At 38.2% G+C, this 16,909-nt stretch overlaps 1 protein-coding gene across 1 annotated transcript in view; it reads left to right on the top strand.

Moving 5' to 3' along the window:
• The window catches only part of LOC136874533 (receptor-type tyrosine-protein phosphatase kappa), a 251,010-nt gene that overhangs the window by 41,199 nt on the left and 192,902 nt on the right, over window positions 1-16,909 (top strand). The window lies entirely within an intron of this gene.

Genomic DNA, 16,909 nt, shown 5'->3' with positions numbered 1-16,909 from the left:
CGTCACAAAGTTATCCAGTGTCTCATGTAAGCCTCTGGCTTACAGGCAAGTGAAGTTTGACCGCCATATTGGGTCTGGGTAAGAGAGCGACTACATCCTGCTTGCTGCTTCTCTCTCTTGCTTTAACCAAGTGGATCCCTATCACCAATGAGAAGAGACCAGGCGAGTTGGCCATATGGTTAGGGGCGCGCGGCTGTGAGCTTGCATCTGGGAGATAGGGGGTTCAAATCCCACAGTCGACAGCCCTGAAGATGGTTTTCTGTGGTTTCCCGCTTTCACATCAGGCAAATGTTGCTGTACCTTAATTAAGGCCATGGCCACTTCCTTCCAACTCCTAGGCCTTTCCTATCCCATCATTGCCATAAGACCTATCTGTGTCGGTGCGACATAAAGCCACTACCAAACAAAAAAAATAAGAAGAAGAGACCATCTGCAACGTAGAACAACCACTTAAAGGTAGATCAGGTGGGTTGTCTGTGCCTGGTAGATGAAACCAATGCTTAGGGTTATTTAGTGTTCTAATTTCTTTCACTGTTAGTGATGAACACTCGCCAAGGTTCCTCTCTTCTTATCCAACATAGAACAGAAGAAGAGTCCCTCCAGTAGTACTCTGGGATGTTGGTCAGATTCAAGCTTTCCTTCACCAAAAAAGTGAGACATGAGCCTATAGAAAAAGCTAATATCTCCAGTCTTGATAACGTTCCTTTGTTGACTGGGGCTACCCTGGATTTTGCTGTGACCAGTTACACTTCAAACTCTTTTCCCTTGAAAGATCTCAAGAAAATAATGGTTGCATAAGCCACTTGACTGGCATCACAAAATACATGCATACTCCAAGAGGATCTGTCCTCTCAATTAGAAATCTTCTAGGCACTTTAATTTCAGCAATAGAGGACAATTCTTTTAACCACTTATTGAATTTGGTTTGGGCATCTTGACTTAGGGAACTGTCTCAACTTATTTTCTCTCTCCAACTTTCCTGTATAGAAAAACCTTAGGCACAGTGGAAACCGGACAAGTAAACTAAACTGGAGCAAAAATACTTTGGGCCACCAACATAACTATCCTCCTTGTGAGAACATTGGAGTTATTTAACTTACATAACAAAATATTAGCCACAGGGTCCTACAACAAACCCCAACAAGGTGTCACTTGGGGTAATTCATCCTCCAGACTCAACCTGGTGTGCTTCCACCCTTTTAGGTCAAATTTTCTATGCAACAGTAGCATCCTTGACTCATCCATAAAAAATTTTAAATTTCTTATGTGTTCAAGGAAGTGACACAGTTGTCCACGAACAGGGAGGTCCTCAATTTATCTGTGATTTTATGGAAGCATGAATTGTTTTTTAAGTGAAGGTCCAGTATGGCTCCAAGAAGAAACAGACTGTTGTTAACTCCAAAAACAAACCGTTTGTAGTGGTATATATTTTAAGAGTTTCCTCAGCATAATTCTCTCACCATAGGAATTTCAAAAAGTTTCCAATCCCTGTTAGAGAATGGGATTTCAAGAAAGGCCTTCTTTATGTCTGAGATCACGCCCTATCCTGTTTAATCGGAACTGGTTCAAAATAAATAGAATTACTTCTAATAGATTAGGTCCCTTTTCCAGACAGTCATTGAATGAGAGTCCTTATTTCAATTTACATGAAGCATTGAACACAGGCCTCATTGCTGTAGTCAATCCTTCCTTAAAAACTCCTTGGTGCAGTAAAAAATACCCAGTATCCTTAGAGCTTTCTTAGCCAACTTCTTCAATTATCCCTTCCTTTTCCCAGTCCTGGAGCATCTGCTGGCACTTCTCAAAATTGTCTTCCTTGATTAAGTGGTGTGTTGCAGAAATCAGTCTTTTTAATACAAAATCTTTGTTGCCTGACAATAGCCGCTGATCTGCTTTCCATGTAAGTGTGACTTCATATCGTCCTTCCTCAATGACCTAAAATTTTTCTTGGAAATGTTTCAAATTTGTAGTTTCAGTTACCTTCTTCGACAGCATTTCAACAGGATCACAGATTCCAATGCTTTCTAGGTTCCATAGTTCACCCAATGAAGCAGTTCTCACAGAGTGTTCACCAAGGGTACTGTGCTACAGTTTTCATTTGTCTTCCAGAGCTGTCCCATCACTGTCCAACCAAATGTAGTGCTAACTGCAACCAGTCCAAACCTCAACTTTATTGTGTCCACAGTCAATAAACTACCTGCAGTGTCTGCACAAATATGTAGCTTGATATCCGATGGCTCCGGACCAAAATCAGAGAGCCAAATTTTCTTTTCTCTGATTTCATTCATCTGTTTTAACAGTGGGATTACACCACAAATTAACTTTTGTCCCAATACTTTTTTTTTTTTTTTTTTTTGAGAAACTGAATGATATAAGTTGTCAACAGATATTGCATACAGGTTGTGATCATTTGCACTGATTGAAGCACCCCCAAAAAGCTTGTGTTGAATTTTTTCAGTCTTTGATTGAATATACCCCATTTCCACAGCAGTTTTTCCCAACAGATGGGATCCCTACGAATCTGCATCAAGCAACGCCCATACAGGTTTTCATTTTTTTTTTTTTTTTCCCTTGATGATTTAACCTAACTACAAGAGTTTGCAACAGTACTTCTGAAACATCACTACTAGTTTGGGCATTAAGGATTGCAGTTAGGCTACCTGACAGTTCTGAAACCCTTTCTTGATGCTTCTCATCACCCTAATAACTGCCTTTATTTACATCTAATTTGGGACACATAATTGCCTCATGTTTATTACTGCACACTATACATTTTAGTTTTGTAATACAATTTGCAGCAGGCATGAAAAAACAAGCCCTATTTTCAGACAGCCTTTTACGTTTATACCTTAAGTTCAGTTCTTGAGGAAGATGACATCCCTTGCTGTCATGTGTGGGTGGTTTGTGTTTTGTGACAGAAGACACACTTCAAACTGTGTCCTTCAACTTTACCAGTGAACAGAACACTAGCAGTAGCTAAGTTATGCTCTTCCCGATCCATAACTTTAGCACGCCTTGATTTCATAGAGAGTCCAAAACCAGCTTGAGCAAATCTAATTCTCTCTTCACTCTCTACTTAACCCTTCAGAAAACCATGTAATGAATCAGTTTGTCAGTATGTCGATTATCCTGATCCCTCATAGTTGCTGATGTCCTCATCCTGAGGTGATGTCCAGCACCAGGCTAAGTGGTTAGCATGCTGGCCTTTGGTCACAGGGGTCCCTGGTTTGATTTCTCAGCAGGGTTGGGAATTTTAACCATCATTGGTTAATTTTGCTGGTGTGGGGTCTGGGTGTATGAGTCGTCTTCATCATCTTTTCATTCTCATCATGACATGCAGGTCACCTACAGGCCTCAAATCAAAAACCTGTACCTGGCGAGCCTAACATGTTCTCGGACACTCCCGGCACTAAAAGCCATACGCCATTTCATAGTTGTTGATGAACTCCTCATCCAGATACGTAACATTTCCTCAGGCAAGCAAGGTTCTACTAGTGGGAAAAGCATTGACCCGTAATTATCTCGAGTAACATCTATTTACTCTAAAGCTGTCAGCTGTGCTTCCAATTTGTCATACAAACTAGCAAGTAGAGTCTTCTCTCTTGTTTGACACATTTTTCAGTACAAGACTTATGAGCTCCCTGATATAAAATTCAGTCAGTGAATCCTCCCTTCCAAATCTACCTTTAAGGGATTTCACAGCCTCAGAGTAATTTTCAGCAGTGGAGGGGAAAACTGGTAACTAATTCTCTAGCACTTCTATCAGTCTTCAAGGACTGAATCAAGTATTGGAATTTGTCTTCATCCTCAATCTCAGAGTCCTCATGAATGCGCTGAAATTGTCCCCAAAATTCCAACCAGTTTTTAACCTTCTCATCGAATTTCATGAGTTATTTTAGGTCATTTCAACAGTTTTTTATTTTTATTCTCAGCTGATATAACCTATCTAGCTGATACCACTTCCAACATTGGCATTAGCCTGCAACCACATAGCACATCTCTATCTTGCATCATCCAATTTATTACTAAAATTGTCTAAATATTTGTACTCATGGTCATACTCCCCTTCTTTCTCCAGCAACAGACCTAAAAGCTTTCTCATCCAATGGCGCCAGCTCTGTTTCTAACCTATCCAATTGGGTTAGCAAGGACTGCAAGATATCCTCATCCAAGCCATCTTGGATTTCCTGATTTAAATTTTGCATGAGAGAGTTTTATGTCTTTGTAAAAATCCCTCTTACCAGCTTCCGGGCATTCACTAACCTCTCCATTTTCAGTACAAACAAACATGAACACATATTCTTTAAATCAACACAATCTTCAAATTGCTTGAATTAATCCAAATCCTGGCAGGGCTGCCACAATTTGTTAGGGACCTACCCCTACCTGGTATAGGTATAACCAGTTAAACACATTGAATAAAATGCTCACAACTTCTTTGAAAGAAACTCTATATTATAGTAGGTGCAATTTCAAACATTAAGTTGTAACCGTCCAGGCTTCTCCAGCCCTACTAATTTAATATAATATCATGTTACGCGATATCATTTGATATCAAGTTTATCCACCATCGGCAATTATTTGTAATAACATATTTATTCAATGTCAATCATTTGTAATCAAGGCTTTTTGGAATCATATTGTATATATAATAACATCGTTTTATTATTTAAATTATTATATTATGTAGGATAAGAATTCATTATGTTGTAAATACGGTCAATATGTTGAGACATAGTTGTTTTCATTTCATCTCATGTTTGTGTATATGGAGGGTTATTCTTGAAGCTTGGGATTTTGCGTTAGTCATGGGTTTATTTTATGACCAAGGCTAGTAAACAGCGACCCGTGCGCGAGGCTTGCAAAGCTGGTCAGCTATATCATCGCCACGCCTTCTGGACTTGTTGAGGAGGAAGAGAAGGGGAGTTGATGCTTCGATCTATCGAATCAGATAATTCGTTGTATATGAGTTTTGAGATTGAACTGTTACCAAGAGTGGGGGTGAGCCCGGATATATATACTGATTCTCAACACGAGAACGGGAGCTAACTAAGTACAACTTCTGCTGTGAAGCTAACATCCTAACGAGATACTTCATCACTACTACTTCTACTGCGAACATCTACTTTGAACGGCGTGATTTGATTTTTGAAACAGTGTGTGGTCGCTCCGCGACATGGTTATTTTTGTACAATGTGTTATCGCTTCGATACTGTACTTAGTTGCGGTAATGTTATCGGATCTACGTGAAACGAAACAAGCTTATGGCTGGTGTTATTTTCAGTAAATATTGTGGACGAAGGACTATGTTTAGTTCAAGTCCATGGAATTTGGCACAAGTCAATACCGTATAAATAGTATAGCTCAGTTGGAGTGAGATTTCTACTAATATGGAAAAATTCATATCTCTGTGAATTTTCTCCTCTTATGATCAATGCTGATCAGTCTTTACAAGTATAGGGCCATGTCTAATTTAAAGACTAGGCATGTAGGGAGTGTTAGTCCAGATAGCCCGTACCATATAAGAGAAGGAAGGAAGGATGTCCATGGAGCAAATTCAACATCGAGAAGAAGAGAACGAGTAACCACGGAAACCAGATGACTTCAACGGAAGCTGCAATTGGTGAGCTTCAGTTAGATAAAGCAAGCAATAGTAAATTCAGTAAATTATAAATTCCTCCACGCTTTAAGGAAACTTTTCCGATTCATCTCATTTTTTTTTTTTGTATAATAAATTCATTTGTATTTTATATTGCGTTAATTTTCTTTCTTAAGCGATACTTAATGGTTAATTATTTAAAATCCTACCCCTGTGATTTAAGTATAAGTCTCTATGCTAGTAAATATAAATTTTGGTTTACAGTTTTATTTAAAACTGTAACCATGGCGCCCAAACATTACATAGAGAAATGGGGAACCATGGAATGTTAATTGTTTCTATTTGCGGGCAAGCCACAAATAGTTTATTTGATGTTCATGGGTCCCAAGATAATAACTTTCATCTCCCCAAGTGTTTTGACGAGGTGGAACAGTTACATTTGTCGCACCAACGTGGAGCTCGAAAACCATTAAGTATTCGTGGAAAGAAAGCAGTAAAGTAGAGTCTGTGTTTGTGGGGGTTAAGTGAGTGTCCATATAATTTGTATGCGTGATTTGGGGGGAATCATGGCTGCACAAGGTGAAAAGGACATGAAATTACGTAGCGGAAACTTAGTAAAGGGAGGTGAGACGCTGAATTCTGGGAATGTTGTAGATGAAAGCATTGAAGTAGACAAAACGGTAGAGAGTGGTGGGAGCATAGAAAATAGTACAGAATCTGATGTAGCTAGAGTGGAGGGCGAGAAAGATAATACGAATAGTGAAATGAATATTCGACAACTGTTTTTAATGATGCAAGGGATATTAGAGCAAACGAAAGGGATAGATGAGATTAGGAAGGAAACGAAAGGGATAGATGAAATTGGGAAGGAGACGTATGAAATTAGGAAGGAAACAGATGAAATTAGGAAGGAAGTCGAGAAAACCCAGACAGAGATTAAAGAAAATAGAAAGAAGATAGAACAGATGAAAACGGAAATTAGCAGAGAAGTGAATGCTAGGATGGATGCTTTAGATCATAGATTAGATGAAGCACTAGAGCAGCAGAAACTTTTTGAGAATGTTAGCGGAACAGGAGATGAGACGCAGCCAACATGAGAAAGTGGTAGAAAGAAAGTTAACTGAACATAAAACCGAAGTCAGAGTTGGTAGAGAAAGAAAATAGTAAAGTTAGAGAAAGAGTACAACAACAATACGATGATCTGTATGGTAAGGTAGAGATTAATGCCAAAATATGTAATGAAAAGTTTAAGAAAGCAGAGGAATATGCTACTGAAATTAAAGCCACCAAGGAAAGACAGGAACACATTGCAAATGACATAGAAACTAGAGAGAAAAGAATTAATGAACGTATTGAGAGGTCGGAGGCACTAATACGTAAAGAAATCAGAGAAAAGCAAGGTAATATAGGAAGTCAGTGTCATAGTACAAATTTCATATATGAAACTGATTTACCTAAATTCAATGGGAGGCAGACAAACCCTTTAGATTTTTTAAACACTGTTAAGAAACGGTTTGAAAAGCGAATCGAAGAAGGAATCATTGAATGGGAAGAAGCATTAGAAATAATTGGTAAAGCTTTTATTGGGGAAATGAAATCATGGTTTGAGGTGTATAAGAGCAGCATGACCAGTATGGTGGAATTCCAGAAATATTTCACGGAAAAATTTTGGAGTGAAGCTATACAAAGCAGGGAAAGAGAACGCATTGTCTTTGGGAAATTTAGGCCACACGAAGGAGTTTCTATGACCGAATATTTTTTAGCCCACATTATGATTTGTAAAAACGTAGATGGGATGTCAGCGGAGAGAGATATTGTTAAGTTATTACTCAGACATTTTCCGAACAAAATCCGCGAAGCTAGCTGTATGCAACAGATAGAGTCTATTCAGGGAATGGAAAGATTGTTAGCAAGTTTCGATGCGTTAGGAAATAGTAATAGTACACGAGATCACACAAACTATCAAACACCACCCAGAAGACAAGAACACAATCACCGTGGTCAGTTTCAACCGAGACAACCTGTAGGTAATCAGTCACACCAGCAAAATAGGAATGTTCAGAGGGAACGCAATGTAGAGGAAGGTACAAGCCGAAATCAGGATACAAGGAGACACAGTAATTTAAACTAATAGTAGACGGTAATGAGAGATCAGATTATCAGTCTTCAGTACATGTTGCGAGAAATTGTGTAATGACGCACATGAATTATGATCTCGATGTTAGAGATGAGTTATTACGGGAGGTGGAAGTGAATCAAGTCGAAGTTGGTAGTAAAAGTGAGAATCCCGTTGTTACGATCGTTGTATGGAGGGCGCAGTATCAGGCTTTATTGGATTCAGGCAGTCAAAGATCATGTGTAAGTTCTAAGTGGTATGAGGACAGAAAGAAGGAGAATATTGAGATTGAAGAAATGCCTGTGAAATCCACATATATCATCACTGCTGTAGGTAAACGATCCAAGCAAATATGTAAACAAGTTGCCATACCTGTTTGTATTAACGGGAAGTCGAAAATTCAGATCTGCCTTGTTATTCCGAATCTTATATTTGATGTTATCTTGGGATCTGACTGGCTAAGTTTATACTCAGCTCGGTTAAATTACAATGAGGTGTTAGTATATTTAAGGTGGGATAATGAGGATGTTAAAGTCACGTGGGATGCCGAAGTTCAGACGAAAGTGGAGGTTTGTAACGTGTGGTGTGTTAATGAGGTTTCAAAAGATGAAGAAGAAAGAGCGGATTTTAAGTTGTGTGAAGTGTGGTTAGAGGAGAACCACGATGATGCTTTGAGAGAAGCGGTAGATAGTAGCAATTTGGAAGAAGGTCAGAGGGACCGATTGTTGTATGTGTTGAGAGAACACAAAGAAGTATTTTCATCGAAACCTGGCAAAACACGTGTATGAACACTCATTTTCAGTGCTGGATAAAAGTATATTCGCTGGACCGAGATATCCGATACCACATAAGTATGCTAAAGCGGTAGACAATCAAATTGAAGCTATGTTAGAGGATGGTATTATTGAAGTTTCGAATAGTCAGTGTGTCAATCCTTTATTGGTTATGCCTAAGAACGACGGTTCTGTCCGTTCGTGTATTGATGGGAGGGAGATGAACAGACGTATTGCTGCTGATCAATTAAAATCGTTAACTGTAGAGGAGCTGATACAGGATTTTCAAGGGAAAGTTTGGTTTTCTACTGTAGACTTACGTAGTAGTTTCTGGCAGATTCCGTTAAGGGAGGAAGATAGACCTTTAACAGCTTTCAGTCACAAGAGTAATCTGTATCATTTCTGTCGTGTCCCATATGGTACTCGTACTATTTCTTCTGCTTTAATTCGTGCTTTGAATATTGCTCTGGGGAACGAAGCCGACCACTATGCCACTATTTATATTGATGATTTAGTAATTTCGTCTTGCAGTCTTGAAGAGCATTTAGAACATCTCGACAGGGTATTTACCAAGTTAGAACAGGCAGGTTTCACTTTTAAACTGGAGAAATGCATTTTTTGTCAGCCCGAGGTCATCTTTTTAGGACACCGTGTATCTGCAGTAGGTGTGACTCCAGAAAGCACGAGAATAGAGAAAATATTGAATGCAAAAAGGCCCAGGAATATAAAAGAATTGAGATCATACATTGGAGTATGTAACTTTTTTAGAAGATTTGTTTTAAGATTTTCCTACTTATTAGAGCCGTTTAGAGATTTGCTGAAAGCTGGCAATAAGTGGAAGTGGGCAGAATACCATGAGAAGGCATTTGAAGAGCTAAAAGATGGTTTTAGGAAAGCTGTGATTCTAAAATATCCTAGAGGAGATAAGAAGTATGTTATAATGACTGATGCATCACATTGTGGCATTGCTGGAGTTCTATGTCAGGAGGATGATGAAAACAACTTAGGGATTGTTTCGTTGGCTTCGAGAGGGCTTAGTGCAGCTGAGAAACGCTATACGATTACTGAATTAGAGTTCTTAGCGATTATTTATTCTCTAAGTAAGTTCAGGATGTACGTGTTGGGTACTAAATTCGAGATCTGGACCCACCATCATGCGCTATCTTTTATTTCTACTTGCAAATTGTCATCTAACAGGGTCAGTAGATGGATTTTAACTATACAAGAGTATGATTTTAAAGTGGTACACATTAAAGGCAAGAACAATGTGTTAGCCGATTTGCTATCCAGAGACCAAGATTTGTGTAATGAAGGTAGTGTTATTAAGACCCAGGAAGGCATTTTAATCTGTGCATGTCTTCATAAAGACAATAAGGAAGCCTTGAATAAATTAAAGAAGATGTGTTTTGAACAATCTCAGGATAATGAATGTAAAGATGTGGTAAGAGAACTTGAGAACGGAGATCAGGAAAGTGTGAAGAAAGGTAGACACACCTATAGAATGGTTGATCAATTTTTAACGAGGAATTGTGGTGACGATCGTTGGCGTATATGTGTACCTAAGTCTTTGAGAATGGAATTAATTTGGTTCATTCATAAGGAGTTGGGACATTTTGGTGCAAGTAAAGTGTTGTATGAGATTCAGAGAAGTTTTGTATGGGATAAGATGGGAAGGGAAATTAGGAAAACTATTTCCTCTTGTGATTTATGTCAACGGAGTAAAGCTCCCAATAGGTATCTTGAAGGATCCAGGCAAGCGGTCATTACTGAGAAAACTGGTGATCTTGTTTGTATTGACTTATTTGGACCCGTAGTTCGTGGTAAATATGGCTATCAATACGTTTTTGTGGTGATTGACACTTTTTCCAAGTTAGTCAGATTGTATCCGATGAGAAAAGCGACAGGTCTTAGTTGCAGTAAGATTATTAGTGACAAGTATATTCAGGAATTAGGTACGCCTAGGAGGTTATTATCTGATAGCGGATCTCAATTTACATCGAAGAAATGGAAGGCTGTGATGACAGAGTTAGGTATCACACATGTTTTTTCCTCAATTAGGAATCCGCAAGGGAATATGTGTGAACGCACGATGAAGGAATTAGGTAGGATGTTTAGATCTTTAGTTCATGACAAGCACACTGCGTGGGTTGGTTCTTTAGCGTTGATTGAGAAATGGATTAACATGGTTCAGCATGATAGTACAAAATTCACCCCATTATATGTTCATTTTGGCAGCAATCCAAGGAATGAGCTGGCAAAAGTACTAGGTATTACACAGGAACCTCAGCGGGATTCTCAGATATATGTCAGATTAGTGAGAGAGAATTTGATTAAAGCGGCTGAGAAGCGTAGCAGACAGCAGAAACGTCAGGTGTTAGACGAATTTCAGGTAGGAGATTATGTTCTGTTACGTTTTCCCATGCTCTCGCCCAGTGAAGAGAAAGTGACAAAGAAATTCTTTTTGTTGTATCAGGGTCCATTCCAGATTCATTGTCGGGTTGGTCCTTGTGCATACAGATTGAAAGATGGTAATCGTGTCATGTTGGGCACTTATAATATTTGCTCTCTGAGACGATATATTTCTGTGAATTAAGTGTAATGTCTCCCAGATGTTGTTTTGATAACATTAAATGTACTTGAGTTGGAAAACGTGAATTCATGTATAGGTTGTGAACTTAGACCTGACACCATTGTAGAAGCCATGAGTAACTTGGGATTTGTTTTGAAACTGCAGAAGGAAATTAATTCAATAATTTTCTAAGTAGTATATTTTTTTTTGCAATGAAAACAAGAAATTGCTTGCGGCCATCTATGAGAGGTAAGCCACGTGTGATTACGTGTGTGTGTAGTGTATATATTAATATAACCTGGAACTGCCGAACACTTTGATGGTGAAGTGCAAAGATAGTGTTATTTACCTGTTGTAAATATTATGAGTGTTGCTGACAAATTTTTGCAAGAAAATTGGCAGAATTTATTACTAATGTTATCTGGTATCGTTGAAACAGACACTCTACAGTGAGATACAAGATTTAATTATATATGTTTTATTAAGTGTGTGTAAGATGTAATGATGTGTATATCAGCCGTTTTGGTGTAGTGTGTTATTTTCATATATGTTATATCTGTAAATAACAAGAGGGCGTATGTAACCATCCAGGCTTCTCCAGCCCTACTAATTTAATATAATATCATGTTACGCGATATCATTTGATATCAAGTTTATCCGCCATCGGCAATTATTTGTAATAACATATTTATTCAACGTCAATCATTTGTAATCAAGGCTTTTTGGAATCATATTGTGTATATAATAACATCGTTTTATTATTTAAATTATTATATTATGTAGGATAAGAATTCATTATGTTGTAAATACGGTCAATATGTTGAGACATAGTTGTTTTCATTTCATCTCATGTTTGTGTATATGGAGGGTTATTCTTGAAGCTTGGGATTTTGCATTAGTCATGGGTTTATTTTATGACCAAGGCTAGAAAACAGCGACCCGTGCGCGAGGCTTGCAAAGCTGGTCAGCTTTGAGGAGGAAGAGAAGGGGAGTTGATGCTTCGATCTATCGAATCAGATAATATGTTGTATATGAGTTTTGAGATTGAACTGTTACCAAGAGTGGGGGTGAGCCCGGATATATATACTGATTCTCAACACGAGAACGGGAGCTAACTAAGTACAACTTCTGCTGTGAAGCTAACATCCTAATGAGATACTCCATCACTACTACTTCTACTGCGAACATCTACTTTGAACGACGTGATTTGATTTTTGAAACAGTGTGTGGTCGCTCCGCGACATGGTTATTTTTGTACAATGTGTTATCGCTTCGATACCGTACTTAGTTGCGGTAATGTTATCGGATCTACGTGAAACGAAACAAGCTTATGGCTGGTGTTATTTTCAGTAAATATTGTGGACGAAGAACTATGTTTAGTTCAAGTCCATGGAATTTGGCACAAGTCGATACCGTATAAATAGTATAGCTCAGTTGGAGTGAGATTTCTACTAATATGGAAAAATTCATATCTCTGAATTTTCTCCTCTTACGATCAACGCTGATCAGTTTTTACAAGTATAGGGCCAATGTCTAATTTAAAGACTAGGCATGTAGGGAGTGTTAGTCCAGATAGCCCGTACCATATAAGAGAAGGAAGGAAGGATGTCCATGGAGCAAATTCAATATCGAGAAGAAGGGAACAAATAACCACGGAAACCAGATGACTTCAACGGAAGCTGCAATTGGTGAGCTTCAATTAGATAAAGCAAGCAATAGTAAATTCAGTAAATTATAAATTCCTCCACGCTTTAAGGAAACTTTTCCGATTCATCTCATTTTTTTTTTTTTTTGTATAATAAATTCATTTGTATTTTATATTGCGTTAATTTTCTTTCTTAAGCGATACTTAATGGTTAATTATTTAAAATCCTACCCCTGTGATTTAAGTATAAGTCTCTATGCTAGTAAATATAAATTTTGGTTTACAGTTTTATTTAAAACTGTAACCATGGCGCCCAAACATTACATAGAGAAATGGGGAACCATGGAATGTTAATTGTTTCTATTTGCGGGCAAGCCACAAATAGTTTATTTGATGTTCATGGGTCCCAAGATAATAACTTTCATCTCCCCAAGTGTTTTGACGAGGTGGAACAGTTACAAAGTCTGCCATATTTTTCCACAACTCACTACAACAAAATGAAAAAAGCAACTCATGGAACAAGCGTGACAATTACCGTAATGAGGCAACCCGTCCAGACAATTATTGTAATACAGAAATCAACTTGTGCATTTAACAAATTTTACAAACTTATGTTCACTGCAGAGTGTAGAAAATACAAGAAAATTACACTTTTCTAAAACTATTAAAATAAATCATTCTTCTCATACCTTTTCAGTGTGTTAGTTGCACCTGCTTAGCTGCACAGGGACAGCTGATCCTTGGTGGAATCGTTTACAACGCAAGTCTCATTGCTTCATGAATGGGTCTGAGTCTCTTGAGTCAACAATAAGAAACCCAATTCAAACGAACACTTACTGTAGTTGAAAATGGCAATACTGTTACATACTAAATGCCATCTCACAGATAGCCAGTTATTTACCCCTTGTTGCCAACCAAAATGTATCCAAAGGCACTTTGAAATCTTAAATTTTAATATATTGTCTGACCTGTTGGCTGAATGGTCAGCATACTGGCCTTCAGTTCAGAGGGTCCCAGGTTCGATTCCCTGCCGGGTCAGGGATTTTAACCTTCATTGGTTAATTCCAATGGCTCGGGGACTGGGTGTTTATGCTGTCCCCAACATCCCTGCAACTCACACCCACACATAACACTATCCTCCATCACAATAACACGCACTTACCTACAAATGGCAGATGCCGCCCACCCTCATCGGAGGGTCTGCCTTACAAGGGCTGCACTCAGCTAGAAATAGCTACACGAAATTAATTATTAATTTTAATATTCTGTCTGCTTTCAGTTCTACTAATTACTCTTGTATTAATCAGAAGAGTTTCTGAATTTGCAATGAATGGATAACGAACCCATTCAAAACTTAGAACACTGCAGGATTTCTAGATGTTCTTTAATTAGGTTAATCTTAAAAGACCCATTTTCAATTCTCTTTATCCACAAATTCAGCTTATTCACAAATTATTGAGTCTTATCCATACCAGTAAGAATATTTCTGTTCCTACCATGTTCTTTTATTGTCAGCTCATTTAAGTGTATGAAAATATCAGAAAGATATACCAACCATTTTATCACCTACAAATAAATCTGCATACTTATGCCTCTTCAACAGTAAAAATTGCACGTACCGGTACCTCATCTTAAGTTCCAATATTTTCAATATTTGCTTTAACACCATATGGATGTTTATTGTCAAATCCACAAAATAAAGTACTGTTTCTCATTAAAACTTGATGTACCGAGCAAGTGGCTGCATAGTTTGGGTCACGTAGCTGTCGGCTTGCATTCGAAAGGTAGTGGGTTCGAACATCACTATTGGTTGGATTTCTGAATCTATATTTGCGCTTGATTAGAGGGTGCTGCCAAGATATGGGAAGGTGTTAACGTGAAGGCTCACTCCATCAATTGTGACATTGATATCTCTTTGAACTTCCCCAGGGGCTGGTTGGTATAAGATCTGTGTTTTGTTGGTATTCAGTTTGAGTCTGATCTTGTTGTACGCAGCAGAAAAAGCATTCAGGATTATCACAAGCTCTTCTTGTGTCTGAGCTACGACAGCATTATTATCAGAGTACCGTAACTCAACTAATGCTGCAGACCATGTCCGAGTTCCTGCCTTTAAACGGCTCAAATTAAAAAGTTTACTATCCATCCTGTAAGTTATATGAATTCCTGGAGGGAGATCATCTCTGACAAGTTCCTTGACAGTGGCAGCATACAAGGAAAACAGAGTGGGGGCTATCACACAGCCTTGCTTAACACCAGTATTGATATGGAATGGCTCTCCAATAGAGCCGTTGCCAATAACAGCTGCCATCATATCAGTATAGAGCAATTTCAAGATGGCAATACAGTTCTGCAGAAAACCATATTGAGCTAAAATTTTCCACAAAGCTTCTCGGTTCACAGACTCAAATGCCTTAGTGAGATCAATAAAGGCAATATAAAGAGGTCTATTTTGTTTTCTACATTTTTTCTGAAGTGACGAGCTGTGAATATCATATCTGTGATTCCTCTAGAAGGCCTGAAGCCACACTGACTCTCTGGAAGTATTTTTTTCCACCAGGGGTACAGTACGATTTGCCAAGATTTGAGCAATAAGCTTTCCCAGGCACGACAGTAAGGATATTCCCCGATAGTTATTGCAGTTTGTTCGATCCTCTTTCTTAAATATGGGAACTACCAGACTGTCTGAAATCAGGAGGCATTTCTTCTGTGCTCCAAATTTTGACAATCAGTTTATGTATGTGTCTTATTAGTTCCTCACCTCCTTCTTTGAGAGCTTCCACTGGTATACCATCAGGACCAGAGGCTTTATGACACTTTCCTTAATTGACAGCATGCTTAATTTCATGTAGTGTTGGTAGGGAGCCAAGTTCTTCATTGATGGGAGCTTTAATATATCATACACCTGTTCATCAATAATCGAATCCTGGTTCAAGAGGTCTTCAAAATGCCCTTTCCACCTATTCATGATGGAGTACTGATCTTTTAAAAGTGTCCTCTTATTGCTGGACCAAAGAGGATTCCTCCCAAAGGTGGTGGGACCATAAACTGCTTTTGTCGCTTGGAAGAACTGTCGTGAATCTTTATCTGCTAGATATTGCAACTCTTTTGCCTTTGCTGTCCACCATGAATTCTTGAGCTCACGGGTTTTTCTTTGGACATATAGATTTCAGTATAAGGGTATGTCTTTGAATGAAATATGAATCACCTTACTAAGTTCTTAGTGAATTTCTTGCATCCAAATTTGAAATCAGTGCATATTTTAGTGCAAAATATGTCACTTCTTCTTTTAACAGTGCTTGCAGAGTTATTAATGTAGAGTAATTTAATAGGGGGCTATATTGGTGAAAATAAGGTCCTTTCTTTCTTACAAGGGTCAGGCATGATGCCATCTGACAATAAGGTCATGGTCAAGAGTGCTAACATTTCAGCTACCCTGTGCACAAAAGAATATCAAAGAAACAGAAGAACTTGACCCCCAGTAAACTGACATACTAGCCTGTGTGGTCCCTCCCTTCATTCCCCTCTCTAGTGCATATTCAAGGTCGAGCATGGGTAGGTGGGAAAGCAAATACCTTTCCCTCTGCATGTGTTTGATTTATGTTAGATCTTCCGTCATCAGCTCTCTCCATCTCCCCTCGCTCTTCATGTGTGAGCATGTGTTATGCGTCTAATGGATGTGATCCATGAGAGAGAATGTGTTAGTAGGTACTGGGCAGTTCTGAGGGCTGTACTGATACCTTGCATGAAATGAATATTTCTGGCCATGAGATTTTAATGAACACTAGTATACATACATGTGCATGATCTACAGTTATTTAAGAGAATCTGAGGATGTTTTTGTAGAATTAAATATGTCATTCTTTATTTACTAGTGTGTGTGTATTTTACAGGTATTCCATAGTGTTACAATTAGTGTTTTTTGCAGACTGATTTGTCACTGAAAAGTATGTCTTCCTTCTTAACAAATAAGTTAAAACTTCATCAAAAGGAAACAAAACACATCAAGGTTATGGAAATCTTAAAAGAATTACCATCATAACAATTATCTGTTAAAAACCATTTCACAGAGTAAATTCATCATGATGCTGAAGGTGTATTGTAATGAAAATATAAAGACCCAAGCCTGAAATACCTATCAAGGATCTATCCTCTATTGCTATTATGGAGTAATTCCATTCTAAACCTTCAAGCACTAATAAAATTTACT

The sequence above is a fragment of the Anabrus simplex genome, chromosome 5 (genome assembly GCF_040414725.1).
Source record: "Anabrus simplex isolate iqAnaSimp1 chromosome 5, ASM4041472v1, whole genome shotgun sequence".
NCBI classification, from domain to species: domain Eukaryota; kingdom Metazoa; phylum Arthropoda; class Insecta; order Orthoptera; family Tettigoniidae; genus Anabrus; species Anabrus simplex.
This window is presented reverse-complemented; position numbering and strand designations above follow the sequence as displayed.